The sequence below is a fragment of the Pleurodeles waltl genome, chromosome 4_2 (genome assembly GCF_031143425.1).
Source record: "Pleurodeles waltl isolate 20211129_DDA chromosome 4_2, aPleWal1.hap1.20221129, whole genome shotgun sequence".
NCBI classification, from domain to species: Eukaryota; Metazoa; Chordata; class Amphibia; order Caudata; family Salamandridae; genus Pleurodeles; species Pleurodeles waltl.
This window is the reverse complement of record NC_090443.1, coordinates 389,969,423-389,995,465: the sequence shown is the minus strand read 5'-3', so window position 1 is coordinate 389,995,465 and position 26,043 is coordinate 389,969,423. Positions and strand designations below refer to the sequence as shown.

Sequence of the window (26,043 nt, the reverse complement as noted above, 5' to 3'; positions counted from 1 at the left end):
CTCTTGTCTTACCACACTGCTTTCTAACTTAAACAATCTTCTAAATGTTTATCAGAATCCGCTACAGATTTCTCTCCCCTTTAGAAATATATTGAATCATTTCCCCTTTCTCTTTTAAGTAGAAGACACATTTCATGTCATTCTCTATTTACAAAACCACTTTTAAGTTACTCAGACCAGCACTATTCTCCCACCTCTCAGATTAAGAGTGGTTTCTTCAATCCTCTATTTGGCATGACAGGCCCCTAAGAATTACCAATAAACCTATTTTTTTGAAATTCTGGGAAAACAAAAGTTTAGTTTTGATTCACCAATTTCTATCAAATGACTCTTCTCTTAAATTTCCACAAGAACAACTACTATATAATCTCTCAAAAACACATTGTAATAAATGTAATACATTGACACAAGCCATCACTCATACTTAGTAGTAAGCTGGCTATTTATATAGCAAATCAAAATGAGATATACTGTGCAAAGAGTCCAGGGGCTAACTTACTAGTGGACAGGGGCTCGCTCTAGCAATCCCAAGGTTCTCTATTAGGAGTTATTGTGGTCAAGCAGCCTTAGGCTGATTAAAGAGGAGTGTTAGAGGTCTGCAAATACACACACAGTCAATTATTGATGCACACGACTCAATAATGAGAGCCACACCAATATATAAAAATAACACATATCTTCATATATATTTAGGTGCCAGAATCAATAAAATAAGGTCAGTATGTTTTGCAAGAGAAATACTTTCAGGTTTCAAAAGTCGACAGTGCATTTTTCAGAGGTGGCAATGTTATCCTATGGAGGAAAAACAAATACTGCATACAGGTAGAGTACAGCGGCGTACAGGAACAATCTCCTGGACTAAAGGTAAGTATTGGGGTGAGGTCCAAGGAGACACCAACAGGTCATCTCGGACGGTAGTGATCGGCCGGGTGCAGAGATTCTTTTAATTGTCGGTGCCTAATGTTAGCCTATGGGGGGGGAATGTACTGTATTTGGGCACTTCACAGCGACTTATGGGACCAGTCTACTGGACTTACGGTACGTATGGGGCAAGTTTCAGGGACACACCAACAGGTCACACTGGCCGGCACTGAGGTGGCTCGGTGCAGAGGTGCAATACAGCATTGGGGGCCCACTATTAGTCAACTTGTATCGGTCCAGTTAAATAGAGGCTGCAGGTTTCAGCTGGGAGGCCAGTTGGGCTGAACCAGCAAGTGGGCTCAACTCTCACAATACTTGGGGACACATTAGGTTCCCTTCTCCATGGGCCGGGGCGATGGGTGCAGAGGTGCCTTAAGGCGTCAGATTTTCGTCACCGGGAACACTCACTGTTGAGGGGGCCTGAAAACAGAGGCTGCAGGTGGCATTGGTGAGTCCACAGTGGGAAGTCCAAGGTGGGCTTTGGCTGTGGATGACTGGGGGACCACACTGACACTCTTGGCCCACTTCTGCTCGTGCTAGGCAGCACGGGTGCAGTGGTGCTTTACGGTGTCGAGATTTGCAGTCCGGAGTCTACTCAGGTCTCTTGGGGTGCTTGCCTGATGCAGAGAAGCAGCTCTTATGCTCCACAGGGGTTCCACGGTCTTTCTTGAAGGTAGGCAGTCCTTCCAGTCTTTTGGAGGCATGACAGCTTGCAGGATGAGATGACTTTGGTGCAACTTAGTGGGAACAGCAGACAGGCCAGCAGTGCTGGTGCTACATCAGTTGCTTCTTCCTCGGTCTTTGCTTTTGCGTCTCTTGAGTGACCTTCTTCTTAGGTCAGCAGGAATCTGCGGTCCTGGTATCAAGGGACACCCTAAATACTCATTTTTGGGGTGCTAAGGGGAGTGAAGTGTAGTAGCCAATGGGCTACTTACCCATGGGGCCACTGCTCCCCCTAGATGACCACTTCATTTGGGGAGTGGGCATCACCCTGTCCCAGAATTTCTAATTCCACCACACACAAGATGGTGGAATTCCTAAGGCTGTGTTCATTTCAGGATGGTCACCGTAGAGGTGTGCCCAGCCTGAAAATGCAACGCGCCTCCTGCATAGCTAATTTTCTCATCTGTCTAGTTGCCAAAAGGGCCTAGGTCAAGGGGTTTGGCATCTGCCTTCTGAGGGAAACCAGAGCTGCATACCAAGGGAGTGGGCTTCTTTAAAGCTCCCTTGTCTTGGAATGCAGATTTGCAGGTCATCCTGTTGGGAGGGGTGTGTTAACTTCCCTGCTGAGCAGGCTTTGTTTCTGACTGCCCGAGAGGAAGGCTCTCACCCTTGGTGGTTAGAAGCTTATCTGTTAGTGGCAGACTTGTAGATACTAGTCAGTCAGCCCACCAGCAATTGGTAGGTTTTCAGGGGGCACCTCTAAGGTGCCCTCGGGGTACATGTATTAATAAATCCATCACTGGGATCAGTGAGGGTTTATACATACGAGATGTATGATACCAAAAATCACTATTTTCTGTGAAGCCATCATGTAGCTGGGGAACTCGTATTGACCGGTGTTCAGCATATGTATTTAAAATGGCTTCCCTGTTCACTTACTATATCTAAGAATTGACAAAGACATAGTAGGGGCATATTTGCTCTTGCAAATAAGCCCATACCTCTCATATAATGCACCCTACCTTAGGACAGTAAGGTCTGCCGTAGGGGTGACTTACAAGTATTACAGGCAGTGTTAGGAGACATGGCACACAAGTGTGTGTTATGCTGTGTTCTCACTTTTGTGAATACCTTGCATGCAGCCTACAATGGGAGTCTGTATGAGTTTGGTGCTGGTCCCTTAGAGTGGCACAAGCTGTGCTGTAGCTCTTGAGGGCCATCTTTAGTACCTCTGTCCTAGGCACCATTTACCAGGGATTCACAGAGATGCTAAAGGTCCTGGCCACTTGGGGATCAAGTAACCAGGTGTCTTGTTTTGAGGAAGGAACACTAGCACTGGGGACCTGGTAAGCAGGAACCCAGTGCACTACAGTCAAAGTTGCATCAAAAAACAGGCAAAAAGTGGGGGGCTTCTTCAACCAGAATCCAATTTCCTATTCACTGCCATTGCATATCCTTACCCCCAATTTATGATACTCATCTAACCCCTTTATTGTCCAACTTTACCACTCCTTCATCCATTTACTAACTACTTACTAAGGTCCCAGGCAACAGAAACAAGCCAGAAGTTGAAGTACAATGTGAAACAGATCTCCAAGTTTCAAGTTCTAACAAACGTTGGGATGAAGTGTGGTTGAAACTGAGGAAAACATCACAATCTGCTATCACAACTCAAACGTTATTTATTATTTATAATAGACTTATGATTACGCCAATTATTTTACACAAGAGAAATCCTGAATCTTTAATATACTGTTGGACATGTAATTCTCCCTCTGCAAATTTATATAATTTTCTCTTCTCCTGCCTGTCCACACATCAATTTTGGATGAAAGTTTTCGACCAAAATTATTTTTCACACTAACATTTCATTTTTTTTTTCAACTGCTTTTCTTTGAAGTCTTTCAGATAGGTGGAGAAATAGTACTTGTAATAATGTTATATTCGATGTATTCATTGTAGCTCCTTTTCAGAAAATTACTAAACACTAGAAAAACTTCTCAGAACTTTTTTTCCAGATTGGAGGTACACCTTTTGTTAAAATCATAGACTTGACATAGCATTGGTCAAGCCCATTTCATCATTTATTAAGAGACATTATTTTGTCTCCAGTTTCATCCTTTTGCACGCTTGAGCTCGAGATTTTATTACCAACCAGCCTCTATTAGAAAAAGTACTGAAACCTCCTTGAATTGTATTGTTATTCTTCCTCAATTGTGAAATACCATTGTTTTTCTGCTGATAATTTGTTGATACTATCTATTGCTACACTTATCCTCCCACTCTCCTCCCTTTCGCTCTTTTCAAATATTGTTTTTGCATCTATCACACTTTTTATTGTTATCCCTTTTTTTCTTCTTTTACTCTTACTGCTGATTAGTCATATGAAACTTATTTTATGTCAAGAAGTTATTCTGTTTCCTCATAACACCCTTGTTGTATCCTTGTGTTCATAACGGTTACCGCAATTACCTAACATTTGTTGCAACCTTATTTAATAAACTCCTCTGAATTAAAAAAAATAAGATTATATTTCAAAGGGCAAAACAGTGTCCTTTGCTCATACTCAAATATATCTTGTCCTTGAGGTGAAAATCTGGTCGTCTGTAAAATACGTCCAGGTGGTAACTCTGTTTCTAAACTGCTTACCGTGTTTGCATTCAGCATTTCCTCTCCAGCAGCATTGATGTGGAAGTCGTTCGACCTTATATCAATACATATTCAGGCAGCACCGCATGCCTGGGGACTCGAGGCAGGCCGGCGGCCAAAGCTGGTGGTTTAACAACATTATCCCTCTTTGGGTGTTTCGCAGTCCATCACTCATCGCAGGTGCGACTCTCCACAGCAGAGCTGACGTGTTGAATCTCGGTTGGTGTGACTCTGTTGAGTTGCCGTGAACATACACATTTCGTGATCATGAGGTAGGTAGACATGGGGAAAAAGTTTACCTAACTTGCTCAGAATTAGGGGCGGGAAAAGTTGCACTTTTACCAAATTTTCTGTAATTTCCCCAAAAAACATGCAAAATCGCATGCATTTGGAGATTTTTTTTTGGCGTAAACAGTGAACGCCGACGCCGTGCAATACCCCATGTTCAAAAGTCATGCAAGGTAGCAGCAAGAGATCGGGTGGAAGAGAAAAAGTCCCCTGGATCTTGTCATTGCACTCTCGAGACATTCACTGCGGGCCTCTGGAGAAAATGGTGCGATATGTTGCCTTTCTCAATTCATTAAACCCAGAACAGGCGAGATTGCAATATTAAAACTGCATGTTGAAAATGTTGCCCAGGCATATTCAGGAGGTCGAGGAATGGACTTTGTCTTCCTGCCCGTCCAAAGAGGATTTCTGTTTGGGTAACATTTTATTCACTAAAAACAAATATTCTTAGTCTAGAAGATGGATAAAATGTAAAGCGGTACTGTTGTGGTGTCCACTTAATTACCTGTCATTAGTCAAACAGAATCCAGTACTGGGCCTTGTGTATCAGCCTAATGCATTCTGGTTGTTGTAGTCTTGAGTCACTTCCCTTGAACCAATCAGACTAGCAGAGTTTACAGCAATGATTTCTAAGGTAAACGTCTGGATCTAGAAATAAGGTGTCTTTGATGACATGGATTCAGGTGGTCGCCCTAGTTTGAGTCTTTCAAGAGATAGTTAGAGCCCTAGGCCTGGGCGTGGCTAAGCAGCCCCAGGCCTGGGTGTGAACTATGCCCGTGAGTAAGCTAGGTACCTTCCTGGCACTAGAACCTGCTGCTTATGCTCAGGTATTTGCAATAGGGCGACTAACCCACACACCTGTCACATTCAGACTCAAATATGTACGTTTTCTACAGTTCTCGTCTGAAACTGCACTAAAACACTGAGCTGTGATGTTCTGCAGACTGCCTGCAGACAAGGACAACAGCAGTAGGCGTCCGAATCCATGGCCTGTACACAGTGCTTAATTTGTAAATAAAAACGTGCAGGTGCCCAAAGACCTCTTCTTAAACACAGGGCTGCTGCAAATAAATGTGGGAACAGGGAATACTGAGGCGGCGTAATCCTGAAGCCACCTCGGGCCTCTTCAATCCATATAAAGGCACTTCCTGCCCCTTCAGCTCACTCTTGCAGCTTTCTCCCTTTGTGACGCTTTTTCGTTTTTCCCTTCCTCCATCTTTCCCATAAGTGCATTTTGCTTGAAGCAAATGCTTTAGGCAGAAGAATAAGCACCGACCCTCAAAAATAAGTGCTGGTGCTCCGCACCGGAAACAACAAGCACAAATTAAGCACTGCCTATACATCACACTCACATCTCTGCTGCAGGGGCATGATCCATCTGGGATAACTTGCCCGGTTTCAAAAGAGTGATCTAACAACGCCAGCAGGTGTCAGTTGGCAGTTTTTCACTTCATGGGTGACCTTATCGGCGATACAGTAGTCAGAAAACACCCAGGCCCATATTTATACTTTTCGACGCAAACCAGCGCCGGCGCTGGTTTGCGTCAAAAATATGACTGCTGGCTAACGCCATTCCTACGCGCCATGCGGGTGCCTTATTTAGGGAATTATGTCTCAAGCAAGGCAGCGCCGGCGTAGGGGAAAATGGGGGTTGTGCGTCAAAAAATGGTGCAAGTCAGGTTTGAGGCAAAAACCATGCCTCAAACCGGACTTGCGCCATTTTTTGACGCACAACCCCCAATGAAATGACTCCTGTCTTAGCAAAGACAGGAGTCATGCCCCCTTGCCCAATGGCCATGCCCAGGGGACTTCTGTCCCCTGGGCATGGTCATTGGACACAGTGGCATGTAGGGGGAGGGGCAAATTAGGCCCCCCTATGCCACTATAAAAAAAACTTAAAAAATACTTACCTCAACTTACCTGGGATGGGTCCCCCCATCCATGGGTGTCCTCCAGGGGTGGGCGAGGGTGGCAGGGGGTGTCCCTGGGGGCAGGGAAGGGCACCTCTAGACTCCTTCCATGGTCAGAGACCATGGCAGTGAGCCCACAGGTCCCTTAACGCCTGCCCCCACCCAGGCGTTAAAATGACGCAGAAGTATAAATAAGGCGCACAGGCCTTAAAGTTATTTTTTGGGTGGGAACACCTACCTTGCATGTCAATAACGCAAGGCAGTTTCCCTCATCCAAATAATTATGCACACTGAGGAATTTTGACGTCCGCAGGCTCGGACATCAAAGTTTAAATATGGTGCACGGTTTGCACCGAATGTGGGTCAAAAATTTTGATGCACATTTGGCGCAAACAGAGTATAAATATGCCCCCCAGTTCTTACATATGTGGTCGAATTAATACATAACGTTACATATTTCCTTATCTGTGTTTGATAGGCAGGTACTTTGAAAATTACAGTGAGCTCACTTCGTAAAACTTTTTAAAGAACCTATTCAGTTAAGCATTTATTTATCTATTTAAATAAGATTAGAAGCTGCGTATTAGTGTAAATATGCATTATGTGATCGTAGACATTAGGGGGCGTAGGAGGCCGTAAAGAACAATTGATGTCGCACAGCGACTCTGTGTAACTGACTGACACGTGGTACGGCGGCCTGAATAAACTACAACAGAAGAACATAGCATAACCTGTATTTGTAAAACACACATGGTTTTAATTAACTCAGTGGTGCTCGTTTTATCGACCTCTGAAGGATGAACGTCTAAGTGGGTCCATTGGGCTTCGGACCTGTGACCTTGAGGTCAAACACTGATTCATGCAATACAACATGACCTTGTTGCACACCACGATTTGAAAAAGTCAAAGCCTCAACAGACCATAATAAGAATGACCAATTGCGATACTAAATCGATTAGATATTTATTTTTCTAATGGTATAAATTCACAGTCTTTGCTCCGAGTGAAGTTGTGACAATAAGTTCGAATCACAACAGCCACCCTGATTGAAGCAGAACAGCATATTTATATGTAGACTGCACAACAGCCGACACATGTTTTGTTCTGTTAGCAGGACTGTGTCAAGGGTAGAGCATTTTTCAACATTATGACGATGACGCATCCTGTCGCGAGACTTCATAACATGTTGTCCGTTTCTTTATTACTCCATAGAAAATAGGGTGTGTCGCCACACTCCCTCACTGCACAGGAGCTCCAAACTAGAAAGGTTTTTATAGACCCTCGCATCTCTCAATCTAAAATAGGGGCGCCAATTTTACTCAATCACTAGACAGCATCAGCTCTCTAGTGTTGGAGTCAAATACTTGTGCAAATGGCAAGTTTTCGGGACCAAATGCTGAAACATACAGGGTACACGCCCAACGTCTCAGGGCGTTATCATACTTTATAGTGAATTCTTACTTTTATAATGCAAAAAATACCCAGAAAGGTAGGCAATATACCTAATTTTTAGGACAAATGCCCATTTTTGATTAGGACAGAATCCAGTTTGTTTAGGATATCCGTTCTCTCAGAGCGAAAGCCTTGATATTAGGGCAGCATACAACTTTTGGGACCTTGCATATATATTCGCTAGTCAATATCGGTTTTGTAGGCAAACAAAGGTTAAACAGGCTGTCCAGTCTTAAAACCCAGGAACTCCTGGCTTCAAAGCATTAGACAAACTGAAAAGTGAAGCCATGTTACAGCAGTCAATCTTTTTTAAGTGCCAATCACCAATACAAGTGTACTTTAAATGTAAATAAATAGGCGCAGGCACTCCTTACCATCCCAAAGAACCCACTTCTGAGACGTTTCGGAACTCTCTAATGAAAATTACTGCGTCCCTGCTCAGAAGTGATGGTACCCCGTTTTTCAAAGTAAAGAACTGCAGGTACTCGGGACCTGACCACCACCTCCCATTTAAGGTACTGCCTGCATCAGACGGTGGTGGTACAATGCGTTCGAGGGCAAAGCCTTCTTGGAACAATACGTTTCTGCACAGTGAAAGCATATGTACTTATTTGAACTTGGGTTTGTAGATCAAAAGCGAATTGACACAGATGAACTATGGGTGGGCTAGGGTGTGCGAGATAAGGTTTTTCGCACCGCTGTAGACATATGTTTTTGGCTTTGCAGTTGTGGGTGTAAACAAAGAAAGTCATAACTGCCATATTTGGAGGAGGAGAGAATGCAGAATGGGCATTATTTAGATTAAAATAGACATAATTTGATTTTGTATGCTTATGCCAAGTTAGGATGACCAGTTATTTTAGTTTAGTTGTAGCCTAATTTCATTAAGTGTAGCTAGCTGTTGTTTTTTGTACATTTTTCCTGTGTAAATATATATATATATTTAAAAACGGACCTCTTGGCAATGTGTAGAGAGGGCAAGACACTACTTTAAAAATATTACACATAGTCCAAATGAGTACATAGTTCAGTTGCCATATGGTACTGTGTGCAGTCCTGTTTTGGCACTGCAGTAACCTCCTCCAAACAAAGAAAGCTGTTGTGGCAATACTAGGGGTAGGTGGAGCTCACATAGTTCTACTCCGTGTGGCTAAAAGCTCTGTGGAATTCAGTGGAATTCAGCATGTGCCAGAGTGCTGCCTGCCCACTACCCTCTCACCTAGGCCTCGGGAGGACAGCCCAACCCTGCTTAGTGCTTCCGAGCTCAGGCGCATTCAGGCCAGGGTGGAATGCCATAGGCACCAAAAACTGCTGTTCAGGTATTTTGTTCTGACACAGCCCACCAGCCTGGAGCTTGCTACTTTCCACACATGCACATTTCCCCTCACCAACTGCCCTTCTCCACAAACTTGCTACAGAGGGCCAAGCACACCCCCTGTCTTGCACCAGCCTTGCAATCGCTTCCTCTGCACTTACACAGCCTCAGATCACCCTTTCGTTAGGGCCCAGCACTAGCAGCAGAAAAACAGCTCAGTACCAGCAGCCTGGTATTTTCACAAAGTGTCTAGCCTGGCTTGCCACTGAGCTCTAACTCAGTCTGTCAGGCCTGGTCTCCAGCTCTCCCTGCTGGCCTCAGCGCCACACCCCATGACAACACTTCCTTTCACAGGGACTCTGGGGAGACAGGTTCTTTTCAAGTGGAGGAGGCTGCACATTTCCTTCTCTCCAAGCACAAAACCCCCTCATACACAAATACTGTCCATGCCCAGTGCCGTCCCCCCATGTGCACATAAAAGAGAATGTGAAATGAGGATCTTATCTGGGTCCAGGAGGGTCTAAGTTCCCCACTGCCTGGCTCCCTGCCTTCCTCTGCCCCCTGCTCCCGGGCTGCTGTGGACAGTGAAAGGAGGGAGGCTTGGATCCAGAACTGGCACAGGTACAGCCCCTTAGCAGCAGCTTGCAGCAGCCCCAAGTTTAAAGTGCAGCCCAGTTATGGGCCACACAGCGCAAGCACAAACTGTCTGCGCTTATGCTGTGTAGCCCATAATTGGGCTGCAGTGCGCACGCCGGTGAGCTCTGCTCCACTGCTGGGCTAGCAGTGTTTTTGGCTGAACTCTGCGCTCCAAGCAGAGCCAGAGTGCCAAAAACTCAGTTAACTCCACCAGCGGAGCAGAGCTTACCACCCACCCCTAGGTAATACAATTAAATCTCATCTGTTCGAAATACATTGTTCCATGCAACAGTGCAAATTCTCAAAGTTTTTTTAAAAAACAGTAAACATTTCTTTTCAATAGTAATCCTTTTTGTAAAGCAAGTTTTCTCTATTGAAAGGGAGTCACAGACATGGCAGGCTGCTGACTCCACAGGACACCATCTCTACGATGATCTCCAATTTCAGTGCGTCACAATTTGTGACCTACCTCATGAATATTAGTGTGGTAGGTTGAACTGCGATCCACTCCGTATCTGAATTTCGAATCGTCCTATTTGTACATAGGATAATTCAGAATATGATTTACTGTTTGCAAAAACATACTGGTAGCAAATTGCCACCAGTATTTTGCGAGCAGTAAATAGCACAGATGGCCCATAGTTTCCTATGTTTATAGAACATTTTTATTGAAGTCTAAATTTAATTGACGTCAATGTGTTTAGAAGTCTTTGATAACAACAAATGAAATTAAACAAAATAAGAATAAAATAAAATGGGCTTTCTGCAACAGTTCATTCCAGCAAATGATATACATAATAAACTCCCTGGATACTGATTTATTTGTGGAAAGCGTTTTATTCTAGGTATGAGATAGTCTACCATGTCTTTTCTAAAGAACAAGGAAAAAGGCTTCAGCACGCTAGTCTGTTGGGATACAATTCTATAAAAATCTTCCATTATTGAAATCACTTTACTTTCATTCTAACCTACACAAACCACTTCTTTACAAAAACACACGAAAAAAACTCTGCTAATAGACTCGTAGAATCAAAGACCACATACAAACGATGCAGTTGATTGGGGAGGCACTCCTAGCATCACCCATGGAGGCACCCAGAGTATGAAACCTCAATGATGGTATGATAGGAGTAGTAAGCACTCTACAAATGCCTACAACATAACATTATTTTTAAATGGACTTGTTTCGTTCTTGCCCTCCAAGGTCCCAGGTAGTATTTGCATAGCTAAACGAAGGCCAACGACATGAACACAATGTTCTGTCAGTATGTATTGTGCTGGTTCTTACAAGGGCGCGATCCAAAGGTTCATGAGACAATAGTTTGGGAATTAAATGTAACTACTGAAATAAGATATGTAATCAAATTCTTCTTTTGTTCACGTTTGCGGAATATAACTGCAAATGTAAGTGCTGTGTAAACTAGGAGGCTGAAAACACACAACTATGTGTTTGTTTTTTATTGAAGCTATTATTTTGTTTTCCTATTAATGCTATTATTTTGGTTGTTTAATTGCTGCTATTATTTTGTTTTTTATTGGTGCTATTATTGTGTTGGCTTTAAATGCTATTATTTTGTTGTTTACTACTGATGATATTATTTTGTTTTTCTACTGCTATTATTTTGTTTTTTATTGGTGCTAATATTTTATTGTTTTTATGCTATTCTATTTTTTTTTATGCTATTTTTTTTATTGGTGCTAATGTTGTTGGTTTTTATGCTATTATTTTGTTGTTTACTAATGATGCCATTATTATGTTTTTTTTTATTAATGCTATTATTTTGATTTTTTTCTTATAGATGCTATTATTTTGTTATTTTATTGGTGCTTTTATTTTGTTGTTTTTTATGCTATTATTTTGTTGTTTACTATTGCTGTTATTACTTTGTTTTTTTTAATTGATGCTGTTATTTTGTTATTTTATTGGTGCTATTATTTTTGTTGTTTTTTTATGGTATTGTTTTGTTGTTTACTATGTGAGCTATTATTTTGCTATTGGTTTTTTTAACTGATGCTACAATTTTGTTAAGACACATTTTTCTTCTTGCACGCCATGTAACCAGCATTGTTAGTCTCTTAAAATGTACAGTCTTGAGGCAAAGCCCCAGCTACCAGACCCAATGCCATTCATCGTTCAGCTTCTCGGATGTGCTTTGGACTTCCAAGCTCAAAGTGCAAATAAGTACGCTTCTCCTATGTGCAAGAAAACACTTTACCACGAAACGTGCAGCGTGGCCGTTCCTCCCACTGCCATCCGAGGCCGGGTCTGTGAGAATCAGAGAGCTAACGAGCAGCAACACAGCCACATGTTTATTGAATTTACTCCGGTGCCCTTGTTGTTTATCGATGGATGAAAATTAGCAGTTTTAACACAACGTAATGTAGGAAGATATTGATTCTTTAAGCAAAATCACAGCAGGTTATCAACATCCTCGAAGCTGGCAGGGGTCGCAGTTTCACTGTTATATCTCACATGACAGTGGTTTAACGAGCAAAGACAAAATAACAAAAATACGTTTAAAATTAATGGAGAAAAATACCAGATTATTTGGTGCTGTTAAACTTAGAGCATGGCACGCGCAGCTAACACTTCAATAACACCTGGCACAGACTAATTAATATCAGGGTGTGGGTGAAATTCGCGTAATTTGCTTTTCAATAATTTAAATGCCACACTGGCTAAATAGCTCGTATCACAAGCCCGACTGCACGTGCTTCGGCCAGCAGCATTGGTTTACTCAGACCCTACCCGCAGGGTTAGTTAAAGCGCTTTCAACCTCTAACACTGGCATAGCGGGCGTTATCAACAAAACAGGTTATCATTAGTAGTATCGAAGAGGAAAGACAGGGCGGCGCATCATCTGCCTTCGTACCTGGCATCCGAAATTCGATGGTAGGCACCGGCCCAGGCAGAGGCCTCGGTGTACTCCAGGAGGGAGCGCTGCGCAAGCCTCTCTTTCCTCCCTGCACTTCGTAGGACGCAATGACTTTGACAAGCCTGTTTTTCCCTCTTATCTCTAACCAGTATTTTCAGTGTGTTTGCAGGCACCTGCCAGAGACACACCTTACCAGGGAGTAACAGGACTGTGCCTGTCTATCACAGAGTCCTAACTCCGTGTTACACGCTGTCAGTGTATGATGTATCACACCCCGCGTGGGAGTACCACGTTTCGCCTGGATGTAGCAACTGTGTACCACGCGCTGCCTAGGTACAAGAGACACACTGCCTGTTTGTGAAAGAGCCCAGTCTCAGAGTGGCACACGCTGCCTCTATGTACCACACACACCCTGCTTGCCTTTAAAGCCCTGCCTGAGCATAAAAGACTCAGCCTGCATAATAGGCCCTGGCACCAAGTTCAACTTTTAGGGAATCAGATAGCTAAAAAATGGTCCACATTTGTAAGTCAAGGCACGTTTTTTACTCGCAAAGGCAAGCTGCTAAGGTTTTCGCAGGAATGGGACACTTCATGGATCAGTGGTGTCTGGTGGATTCTAGAAGTGGGGGCGGGGGGGAGCTCATATCTAAATCGAAAGAGCAAGTGAGTACAGTAAGCATGCTAAAGGGAAAGAGGAGTGTTCAAGGGTAGTGTCACCCCCAGCAAGGTTTGAAACAATGTGCTCAAGTGGTGCATTACTTTACAGCATACATTTCAAGAAAACGGGATGCATTTTTTTGTTGTTGAAAAAATGGATTTCATGTTGTATCCATTACAGCACAAGATTAAAAAAATGTCATTAGAAACATTCCAATAGATACCACTGCCATCATACTGAATAGCTTGGTTTGCAAAATTCCAGTCCCTTCGTGGCTTAGTACAGAGCTTTTAATTCACCACCAGCCATATATCTACATTGAAAAAACAAACCCAGATATACAAAGTTTAATTGCTAAGCAGCCTGCTATCGAAAAGGTATTGCAGATGTCATGAGGATAGTTAACGTTTCTGCGTTTAGTTGTTTGAGTAACATCTAACATCGGACTGCGAGATAGGCAGCTAGCTATTCAAAATACAATTTAGAACCTTAATAAATGCTCCTAAAGTAAATAATGTGTGCTTTGTCAACAGTGAGTTACATTAGGCCTCTTATTCAGAGTTTACCTGTGAGCGAAGAGGGTGGGGTCACAAGGTGAAATTGGTCTCACACGCACCTCTCTGGAGTCCAAACTGCTGCCTTTACATTTAAACAGGCCTGGCAGGAACACAGTAAGTCTCCCAGGACCGGGGGCCAAGTCCTAGATCCAAATGCTCCGTTCAGCAGCAAAGTCCTGGACTCCCTAAGCCTCTTACTGAGTAGAAATAAAAAACACATGAAGGTGCAGACAGAACAGTAGAAGAGTGCACACAAGGGGGGCCTTGAGTGCTCCGACCAATGGAAAAGAACATACCACATGTGCGCACAGAAGTAATTGCAGGACTCCTCCCCCAGCCTGCTCTCTTAGAAAGTAAACCCCAAGGTAGGTGGAGCCTGCTCTTTCCTTGTGCTTGCAGTTTCCACCCATTACACCGACCTGCCTTGCAAACTGCCTGTCGCTCTGCTTACTAATCCCGCCCTGGGCCACATCTGCCAATGCCCCGGGGTGAGCATTAAAGCCAGGCCTAAAATGGTCATGCCTGCCATCATGATGTTACCAAGCTGGACTGTGTCGAGGGCAAATTACATCTGCACCAATTTGGCACATGTGTATTTGACCCCCCATCCCAAAAAAGTAGCCACTGGGTTTGGTTCTAAGATAGCTCTGTGGTGAGCATCTTCACAGTATTTTCCTTTTGCTCTCCCTGCCTCCTCCCATGTAACTTGTAGGGCAACCCCCTCACGTTCCTTAATGCCAGCCACTGCTGGCATGGATTTGTGCTTGCTGCAAGCAATGCTTGTGGTAATATCAGGGAAATCAGCAGTAAAGATCGACCCACCCTACCATAAAACAGGCTTACAAGCAGGCAAAAAAAACACTGTATACATAGATCTGTTAGCCCAGCCATTTGGTCACTGCCAGATGGCCCTATTAACTCTTCTGACCCTGCCTGCCTGTCACAGACCCTGGCATCTGTGTAACACAGGTGCCTGCCATAGCCTGTTTGATAATAACAGAACTCTGCCTGTCAGTTGAAGAGTCCTGCTTCCATGCAACACTCCGCTGCTGGACATGACAGAGCCAGCCTGCTTGGAGCAGAACCATACCTGTGTTTCACACCCTGTTTCTGTGCAACACGCTCCAGTTGGATATAACAGACTGCATGTTTGTAATAGAGCCGTGCCGCTGGGTAGCAAGCACTTCCTGGGTTCAACGTCTCTGGGTATCAGACCTTTGCTGGGCATCTCAATGGGTATCACACCCTGCCTGGATAATGCATGCCTCTATGAATCACACTCTGCATCATTTGTACGGTACTATATTGCTCATACAACTCCTATGTGGGGTGCTGGAGCGCTTTCCTAAATGGGTATCATACCTCACTGCATCTGATGTGTGGTTGGAAGCGAGTTTTCTTTGTTTTGATCCTGTGTTTCCATGCCATACATGATGACCACCAAGGTGTGGTTATTGTGTTATGGGACACAGCGTTTAGCAGTGTGATGGTTGAAAAGTGCAAAACAGAGATGCACAGTTTATAGTTTTCAGTAAACTGCCAGCTCTGACAGTTCTTTTACGGTATTTCTTAAGCTCACAGTTCACTTAGCTGCGTACTGCACTAGGACGTCCATTCTGATTGTACTGTACTGTCTCAATTATATAGTGCTGACTACCACTATGTCTGGTGCCGAAGCGCTTGTCCAAGCGGATAGCATGTTACACTGTATGTTGTGTGGTTAGAAGAGCAACATCTTTGTTTCAACACTTTGTCAAATGTGTTTTCATGTTGTGCATGATTCCCACCAATACACTTTTATTGTGTTATGGGCTGTATCTCTTAGGAAGAAGAAGTGTGAGAGACAGACACACAGTTTATGGTTTTCAGGAGACCAGCAGCTTCCAGCTACTTTGAAGATCCCTTTATGGTATTTCATAAGCTTACACACCACTAACCTGGTTAATGCATTCTGAGAATTTTCTTTGTGTTTATGATCCTGAGGAGGCATAGACTGGGGGGAGATTGTCGACTGGCTGGAGATATGCTGGCATGGACTTTAGTACAGTTTTCTCTTTTACGACTGTCATTGAGAGGAGTCAGGGAGTGCTCATGATATGTGGTTAGTTGGAACCTGCAGCGGTGCAGTCCCCCAGTGGCCAGAGGTGTGTGCCAGACTTCTTCAGCTATTCCGTACCTGTTCAGTTGATGATGGATTGTTTATTGCCATCCACTGCTACAGAACTGCTTGAGAGATGTAACCTGTAGTGGTTCTGTTCTAGGTGAGTGCGAGAGGACCATGCAGTATGAGGGAATCATTACGGAGTCTGTTTTGTTATTAATTTTAATGAGGATCAAGAGTGTTATGTGTATATTTGTATTACCATATGATACACAGGCTAGACAAACATCAGCCCTTCATAACTTACTCAGACATTAAAGGTTGTGTAATGGTGGGGTTGTTCAATACCTGTAGATTTTAGACTGTAGATTGTATTTGTGGTGATTATTGTTTTGGGGCCTATCTCAGGGCTACGAGATGGTGTAGTTATCTTGGAAATAGCCATCTTATCACCTCAATTTTGAACTGTAAATGCTACTGGATGCTTTAATTCTTGTCTGTTAGTGAGTTCCAGAGTTTGCTGGACTGTATTGAGAAAGCAGTGCCTCCAATGGATTTCCAATAATAAGGCAGCATGACTTTCTCTAATGCAAGCCGGTGAGCAGTGTCCTGTTTTGTTTTTATTGCTTGAATTGAATTTGAAGGCATAGTGGTCCTGTTCCTTGTGCGCTTCTGTGGATGATGGAAAGTGCCCTAACATTGCTCATCTTGCTACAGGTACCCAGTTAGGTGCTTGGAGGATGGTGTCATGTGTTCTAGGGGTTGCAGGTGGAGAAAAAGTCTGGAAGTTGCACTATGGGTTAGTTGTATTTTTCGTATGATGAAACAGGGGAAGCAAAAATATAGGCTGCTGACATTTGGAGACTACTAGTGTGAGGTTAGATTGTAGCTTCTGTTGGTATCTAAGGTATCCAAAGATTCATCTTGGTGGGTAGAAGGTGCTCATGTGACCTGTTGACATTTGGTCTCAAGTAGAGGTCTGAATCCGTGGTTACCCCTAGGTTTCTTACTTGTCTTGATGTAGTTGGAGGGTCCTTGAGTTCTTTGTGCCTTATGTCAGTAGACTCATGTTTGTGCCATTGTCCAAGGTCGTAATTTCTGTCTTTGAGGTGTTGAGATTGAGATTGAGGTGGTTAGTCATCACCCATGCATTTACGGCATGGAGGCAGTTGTCATGTCTTCACTTGTAGAGGTTTTTGAGCCATTCGTTTTTAGAAATACTTGTTTTTCACTGATAAGTTCTAACAGATGAGGTTGAACAGTCTAATTAGATCTCGTAAGGGAATTAGGTAAATGTTGACTGAGAGAAGAGATATAAGAGATTCAAGAGTAGAAGTGGGCATGACTTGCAGGGCCTAGACTTTGAACAGCAGCAGTAACTTGACTTGGGGGACGTCTCTAGCATTCCTGCAGTCGCGATGATTGGATAAACATCGCTGTTTTGGAGATTCAGGCTGTTTATGTTTATGAGGAACCTGGCACTTGGCGGTGGTTTGCTCCTGCTTTTGGCTGAGTCCTGTTCCGAAGGCAAAAACATGTTTGCTGGGGTTCCCACCATGGGCGAGAGCTCCCCGAAACAGTACATGCAGTTGGGAGGCCGTGTAGGGCTGGTGCTCATGTTCATGACGCTGCTGCATTTCGACACAAGATTGTTTTTCGTAAGTAGTTGACTTAGTCCAGGGTTTTCACGACTATAGACACCATGCCACCACACCAGCCAAATACTTATTTTATTTCACGTGTGTTTGGCCAGTAGCGTGTAGGTAGTGGTGTGGAATCCTCATATGCTCCTTTGTTAAGCTCAGTGTGTCTCCACTCTCCTTGATGTAATTATGAAATATTCCAGCTCAAACCGTAAAGTGAGACACCAACCAACACATCTGGCCATGATTGAGAATATTTGCTAAATCCTCCTTCCCCACTCTCCCTCTTTTTTGGAGTTTAATTTAGACCTTGTGTGTGTGTGTGGAGGGGGGGTTGGGGGGTTATTTTATTAAGAAGCAGGCTAAATTAGGTGCCTGCTCAATAAAGTAAGAGCTTTTCCTGTTAGAAAAGTATTGTTCATTCCAGGAACTCAATATGCTGTCATTTCCACTCCAATATTGAACAATGTTGACTCATAGTTTGGAAGCTCTAAACTCTCCCTATGTATACTATTCAGTACTATTGATTCCTAGTTTTTTGGCTTTCAGTCTCATCCTGTCTGCTGTTTCAAGATGGATTTGAAATACCTTTAGTGACGGCTGCCACACCTATCATGTCGGGTTAGGTAAATGTCTTACAGAAGTTACCAAATGTTTGCTGTAGTTGGAAATTGCAGCTCCAATTTTCAGTACTATCATAAATCGTTTACAAGGCTAAGGCAAAATATATTTTCTTGTTAAAAAATATGCATTCTGTCCCTGTTGAGAGGCAACTGGGAGTTCTAATTCTCTTCAAACAAATGGTTGTGTACAAGGTGATGTGTCACAGAATACAGCTTTCAAGGCTTCACGCCTGGGCAGTCCTTTTCAGTACAGCTGTCAAACTTTTCAAAGAATTCTGAATGGGAACAGAAATGTCAGTACTAAAAGACAACATATGGAGTGTCACAAGACTCTCCTTTTTCAGTGGGTAATACTATATATGCACCTGGGCATAGAACAAAACTATTTTATAATCCAAACGTAAACAAATGACTTTATTATGTCAAGGGAAGTGGCATTCAGAATCCATCTAATATCAGTCTGCTCTGTTCTTCTAGATGGACAGCTTCCTATGCATAAATAGTTTGAAGGGTAAGATCTAGCTAGAGAGGGAATGTAGGTCCCACTTCCGTTAACCTGGCCCCACCTTTCAGGCAGATGTGCCCATTACCTGAGCACATTAGCTGAGTCCTGGCAGAAGTCCTGAATTCCAGACAGTCTCTCTGATCCCTTGATAAACTGAAATACAGAAACGATTTAGAAGGACTTGAAAGCAACTACGCCACAGCTCTGGGACAATCCTGACCTCAGGCCTACAGTTCGGACAAACTATCCGATATTTAGGAAGGATCTGGAGACCACATTTTTCAAAAATACTTTCATAGTATATTTTTGAATTTGCATCGCCTTTCTCATTACTTCACCATCCTCCCCCAACTCTAATGATTTTAACAAGGGACAAATTATAAATAAGTAAATTAAAGTAAAACAAAAAAATAATAATCATAATGAATAAATAAATTAAAGAAAAATAAAATAATGATTTAAAAAAGTGTGTGTATATATATATATATATATATATAATTATAAATAAATAAGCATAACATAAATGTACTCTCTTGTAAGCTTTACTGTGTCTTCCCATCACAATATGTCATGTCTCTATCAATCTATCCTCCATCCCAACTCTGACTCATCCCAAACCCATTCTACTACTTTCATCTCCAAAATAACCCTGCCTAAGCTCTTCCCTCCTCTTCCACATCTAGCTCACCCAAACCTCACTTTATTACCATGATCTCCCAAACAACCCTAAGAAATTCTCTCTCATTTATCTCACATTGACTCATCCAAAACCCCTCCTGCTACTCTGATCTCCCTAACCCTTTACACAGACTCTTCCCTCCTCCATCTCTCGTTTACTCATCCCAAGCCTCATCCTATTACTATAAACTCCCAATTAACACTTCTGGAATCTTCCCTCCTCCACCCCTCCATTACTCTAGTCAATCCAACTAGTAAACTCACATATCCTCTGCTCAAATTAACTCCTACAAATACTAAAACTGAACTCATATTTCTGTATACTAATCCACCACTGATTCCTCTTGGGTTCCGGAGTAGAGTGCTACTCGCCAAAAAGCGCTTCAACACCTTGTCAGGGGTAGTAAGCGCTAGATAAATACTGTTACAATACAATTACAATACAAAATGACGCAGAACTATGCAAGGAGCGTAATCCTGTCTTTAGCGCTATTTTCTCTGCGGAAAATTCACCCTTGCAGCCAAAATGAACCAGAGTATGCATTTTGCTGGAACAGAAAAACACTAAATGCAACAGAACAGTAACAAGTGCAGCTGCTCTGTTCCTGTGCTCTTGGGCTGGCCTTTTTGCCCCAAGTTACTTCAAATTATGTGAATGGTTCTAATTGTTTGATTTTTTGTCATTTTATGTCAGGACACAGAGGCTAATATTATACAATACTCTTTTTATTTCTGGCTGACAGCAATAAAAATTGAGAGAACTTAGAACCTTTAAAACATTCCACTAGGTCATAAAGACCAGCAACACGAGCTCTCGTCCTTCTTTCGTTGCTGCAGCTCACAAGATAAGTACCCTTCATTATCTTAATGAGATTGCTTTTGAGAACTATCATAGTACGTGTGCGATTGTGATGATTACCTAATGGTTGAAGTTGAACATTTAATTTGTCTGAGAACGGCTGTCGTCTTAATTATTGATTTTTGTAAGTGGCAGAGTCTTTTGTAAGTGGCTGAGTCACGATTTATGATTGAAGACTTAATTCCAATTTCCGATTTGCGCTTCACCCAGGGTATGCGAGGGGTGTTTCACATGCATTTCTTCCTCTCAAGACCTGATATTTAAAAGATAATGACGTCATCGCGTGCAGGTCTTGCCGGAAGACGCGCCACCAACAGACTGACTTCATTAGGGAATTGCGTGTTTTGAGGCGTCTGCACATGTTCGATCCAAAGTGTGGGGCAATGCGGGGGGTGATCTTTAGAGCGACCGCATGCTGATCTGCGTTTAGGATACAGTGCAAGAGGGAGAAAAATGTATTGGTTTTAGCCATCCCAAGCAGGACCACTGTGTTTCTCTATTTGACGAAAATACTTAGCAGAACAGGCGTGAAATATGGGTAACTTACTTTCATGCAATTACATGACATTTCTAGAAAATTATGCGAAATTACGTGTATTGCAAATCCATCTTTTAGCTCTACAACCTAATGTTAAATGCAACCTCTGACCACTTTTTGAAGAGAGGACGTATTTCGGTTAAAAAGAATAGCTAAAATATGTGCAACGCCCACTTGCATTCTGCTCATTTGTATCAGTTTTGCGGTACAATTTTGTAGCGAGCGTGAGAGTACACGACGGGGCATAGTGGCATAATTGCGTAACTGTAACAAAGGTACCCACGATTTGAATTTAAACTAGGTAGAGCTACAAAGTCTGTCCTCATATCCATAAGTGAGGACCCAAACTCGCAGTCATCAAGAATGGAGTGGCTGCACCATGGCTCCTGGACCTATCAGCGGCATTTGATACACTCCACTCCTGCCGAAAAGACACACTTGGCTCAGAGTATGTAAAAACACTTTAAAATGAAGACAGACATAGCTTGGTGTACCTACCACTAGAGGTGGGGGAGGCAACAAATTAACATGAAGAGCTGACCCAGAGCAGAGCGGGGGTCTGGCTGGGCTCCAAGAGCCATGCACGCTCTGAACCCTGAAAATAGTTGGGATCTAAATCATGCAACAAACATAATGTAAAATACGTCGGTCTCTAAAATTAAAAGGTATTTATTTAACATGCATAAGCGTTTCATCATAATACATCAGATTAATTTTGTACTGTGCACACAATGAACCAACTTCTTGGAAGGCGCTCTCAAATGTGATAACAAAGAAAAACAAGGCTCTGTAAACTAAAAGATGTGCCAAGGATTAAACATTATGATCAAGTGGGAAAGCCAGGATTAGTCCCAGGTTTTCTGATTTCAGACTGTGCAATTCACCCTTTGGATGGCTACTACTTCCTTCTCTCCTTTTCAACACCAAAAGTTTGTCCTTTGTTTTTGATTCCATGCACATCATGTGCATAGAATAAAAAACAAAGCACAAACTTTTTTTGGTGGAGCGGGTGGCAGGCAAAAGCCACATTAAAGCTCTGTTCGCTTTGGGCTGCAGGGTCCAAGAGTACCTCGAGCTGAGCTAGAGCCAGGTCTCTGACTTGTCCCTTGCTCGAGCCTTTGGTGGCTTGCTCGCCTCTACCTAGCACCTTTCACATCAGTCCCTCACACCAAAATTGTTGCATCCCTCAAGGGTAGGCCTGAGCAAAATTTCAATTAAGGGGGAGTAATTTCCTATTACCCTTGTGATGCAAATTATTTTTCTTTGAACCTTACCTACCCATCCTGAGCATTTTGCTACTTCCACACTCTTCCTTTCTAGTGCTTGATATCTTTGAAACTTCGTTTCATGCATAGTGACTCAAGCGTCCTGTCAATGGTGTCAGTTAGCGTCCTCATCAATTTTCCCAAGGTTTTAGTCACCACACCTTCCAATTTCTCCTCTAGTCTTCCCTCTAACTATTCCTCTGACATCATTGCCACTGAAATAAAATTGTAAAATCTAATCCCTCCTCAGCATTTTCTAACCAGCCGCCTCACAACCGGACTGCAATTGCCAACATCCACTTCAGGAAGTGAAAAACGATTTGCTCCGTTGTTTCCCAACCAAGTAAAATGCCGATTATATTTTTTTAAATGCCTCCTTTCCCCAAAATCCTTGAAAGGCCGCTGATGCGCTGATCTTGTGACCCACACCTGATCAGAGTGTTTTTATGATGGCAGTGTTGTAGGCTCTTTTATACTGATGTAGTATGAATTTGTCTTTCATCCCTTGATTTCCTTCACTTGAATTGTAATATGTTGTGCTGTATTTTCAGTCTTTTAATGCTGGCATTAACCCATGTTGATTTTTTTGTGTGTTTAATCCTGGATGCGATCGTTATTGATATCTGTCTGTAATGCTGGGAATAACAGACTCTGCTGCTTGTAACAGAGTCCGGCCTCTGTGCTTCCGACCCTGCTTCTGTGTGAAATGCACTGCCACCCTGCCTGGGCATAAAAGCAGTGCTTAATTTGTGCTTCTTGTTTCCGGTGCTGAGCACCGGCACTTATTAATCAATCCGTTTAAAGGCACTCTGTCCCGTCAGCTCACAATTGCAGCTTTCTGCTTTCTCCCATTGTGATGCTTTTTCGTTTTTGTCTTCCTCCGTCTTCCCATTTGTGTCTTTTGCTCGCAGTAAATGCATGAGGCAGAAAAATAAGCGCCGGCCCCGAAAAATAAGTGCTGGTGCTCCGCACCGGAAACAACAAGCACAAATTAAGCACCGTGTACAGAGCAATGCTTGTTAAGAAGTGGAGATGTGTGGCCATTTGGCCAATTTAAATCAGAATTTCATTTGAAGTAGACATTAAGACTCAACTGAGATAATGCCTGGGTAACTCTTTTGCCAGTATCCCACCAAAATTGTTCTATGCCGATGTGCTCTGTCTAACAGATGTAGTGTAACAGCGATACATACAAACCTGCTGTATCTGAACACAAGTGAGTCATTACGTGAGCGGAATGGTTTAGAATGGGTATGACGACTGGTGAGGAGGTAGCAATAGACCACGAATGCTGACAACACAGACTGTACTCCGAATTCGGGCATGTTGATCGAGAGTTAAGACAGGCACCCTTTCTCAGGCTCCTTAGAAGAATGATGTCAATTAGAAGATAACTGAAAACTATTATCACCAATAGGGATCAACTTGCATGGCTACCCCTCAAGTGGCAATCGTATGAATCAAGCAATAGGAAGGAAACAGTTCATCAACTGCGAGAAAATTAGGAAAAGCTCATTTCCAAAAGATGTTGTCTACTGCAAAGCAGCCAGCGATTTTATGTGAGTTTTAGACCCATAGGTGGCCTTATTAAACTCATAAAGAAGCAGATGAAATATGGCGTATTCCATAACTTAACTCCCCACTGTTAATCGTTCCACCAAAGGTGCAAAACAGTTAGCTTTGATTACCATTATTCATGGATTATGCACCATTATCAAAAGATCGCAATCTGACCCTGCCCTTTGACTCAGGTAAGTACAGATGTTTCATTGCCATAGTTTTGATCCAGTGAGAGACAGATACTTTCTAACTGACACATGGGTTGGATTACGTGATGGGAGTGATCATACACCTCACATTGCTTCCTTAAAGATAGACATCCCTTATATTGGTAAGAGGAACCCTGGAAAAACTAGGGGTAATGCCAGGATTGAGGTAGCCAATAACAGAAGTTTTAAAAACTGTGTTTAATGTGCACTTGAATCTGCATTGTAAGTTGTTGATTGACACGCCTATGGGAAATGTAAGTTCTTCCCTTACTTTAGGAATTTTTGGAGTGAGGAAACTTTTATAAGCTTATAACAGCTTTCTTTAGCTGCTGGCATAGCTAAAGCAATAAAGAAAAGGGGGTGATTTGGTTTGTGCAGCCCTTTCAGAAGATTTACTGGGCTCGGGTCAAAAACTACATTGGGTCCCACTTCTTCCCTTCTTGCTACGTGGCACAAGCACCTGATTCTAACTTTAATACAAACATTGGTGAAGCCAACAGGTCCCACATTTGATACCTATTGGTTTTGGAAATGATTTTTACCGATGTTTTACAGCATCTCCGATGCTGTGCAGCATGGCTAAAGAAGGATTAAAAAAAGGCCTAGAACGTCGATGGATTCGTCGTTTTTTAGGTGCATGAACCACATGTGCATGCCTATAAAACGAGGTGGACACTTTTATTGTTTTTAGTTATTGAACTGTAAATAAAAAGAACAAGCATTTGCAATGGAATGGGTCTCGCATTTGTTTGACCTAGAGCTATTAGCGTTGTAAAGTCCTAACCGGACTTTTCTTGCCACATGAATTGAAAATGAAAAGTAATACAGTTTTACATGTCTGAGCCGATTTAAAGCGCCATGCCATAAGCAGGAGCATGAAGGAGCACACAAAAGGAAACAGAAGTTCGCTCACAGTCAAATGTATTGGCAGTTATGCAATTATCTATGTAACAGGGTCGATGTCATGCAAAGCGACCAACAACTGCCCAGCAAGATCGTGCTGCGTAGGAAATAAAAATAAAAAGTAGTCCAGAAACCATGCAGAGCCTTGTGTGTTTTCAGTAGTTTGCCAGTGCTCTCAAAGGAGGCTAAACACTGGAAAAGGCATGACATATGCATGCCTTTCATAAATGACTATGGAGGTCACAGCATATTAAAGTGTCTTAGAGCAATAAAATCCACCTTGTGCAATAGAGATGGATCACCCAGGTGTGCCCGATAGACAGTTTGTGCTCATAATGTAGCCCCGTTCATTGTGGTTCATCTTAGTAACTATGATTCTCAAGTTTCTGGGTCAGTGGTACTTCACCATCAGGTCCCAGTGATTGTACTTTCCCTGTTTATTTAACCATTGTAATACCCTAATCAATTTCATGGTTAGTGTTCAAATCATCATCTGTTACTTTGCCAGTAATTATGCTGCCATCATTTGCTGTGCTGTTACTCGTGCCATTAACTAAACTGTCAGTCTCCATCCTCCCATCAAGTAATATGTAATTATGTCTACAAATGACTGTGTTGGTACACATGCCTTCTGCCCAGTAATGATGTCCAACCTGGTGCTAACATCCAAGTAAGCAAGCCCCCATCGACTATTTAGCCATCATCGTTTTTGACGTAGTGATCATGGCAGTAATAATGCCCCATCATTTATTAAGCTGGTAATAATGCTGCAGCAGTTATTACGCTGGTTCTAGCGCACCCAAGGTTATTCAGCCAGTAATCTGCTCCGGCATACTTGAAATGTCAGAACATTGGTGTGTTATCTTGTGCAAGTAAAGGTCACCAAACAAGTTTGTTCCAGTCTATAGTTACAGGAAACCTAAGAGGCTTGTCCATAATCACTTTTGTTTTTAAGAAACTTAAATAAGGAAGCCCGTGACTAACATCTGTCACAAAACTGAAAAGTGAAAACCTTTTGCAATTTTCTAAAAACTAACAGCAAAGGAGGATCTGGCTGAACATGACTTTTAATTTTTCATCTTCATTGGATTCCAGTGCACATCTGAGGCGGTTTATTGGCTACATCTTATGTGTCAGGTCCTAATGTAAATCGAATAGGGAAATTACCTTTATATACCACGGGGAGCAAGCACAATAAAAAAAATACAGAATGGTGCCTCATGTGCTCACCTGA

At 42.7% G+C, this 26,043-nt stretch overlaps 1 protein-coding gene across 2 annotated transcripts in view; it reads right to left on the bottom strand.

Moving 5' to 3' along the window:
* LOC138292777 (beta-1,3-galactosyltransferase 2-like) overlaps positions 1-26,043 on the bottom strand; it is a 165,620-nt gene that overhangs the window by 119,312 nt on the left and 20,265 nt on the right. Inside the window, exon 1 of one of the 2 annotated variants that reach the window (XM_069231537.1) lies at positions 12,708-12,839. The exons of the other annotated variant lie outside the window; for it this stretch is intronic. The gene's annotated coding sequence lies outside the window, so the exon portion shown is untranslated. Of the gene's footprint in view, positions 1-12,707; positions 12,840-26,043 lie in introns of those variants that run through there. 2 annotated transcript variants of the gene reach the window in all.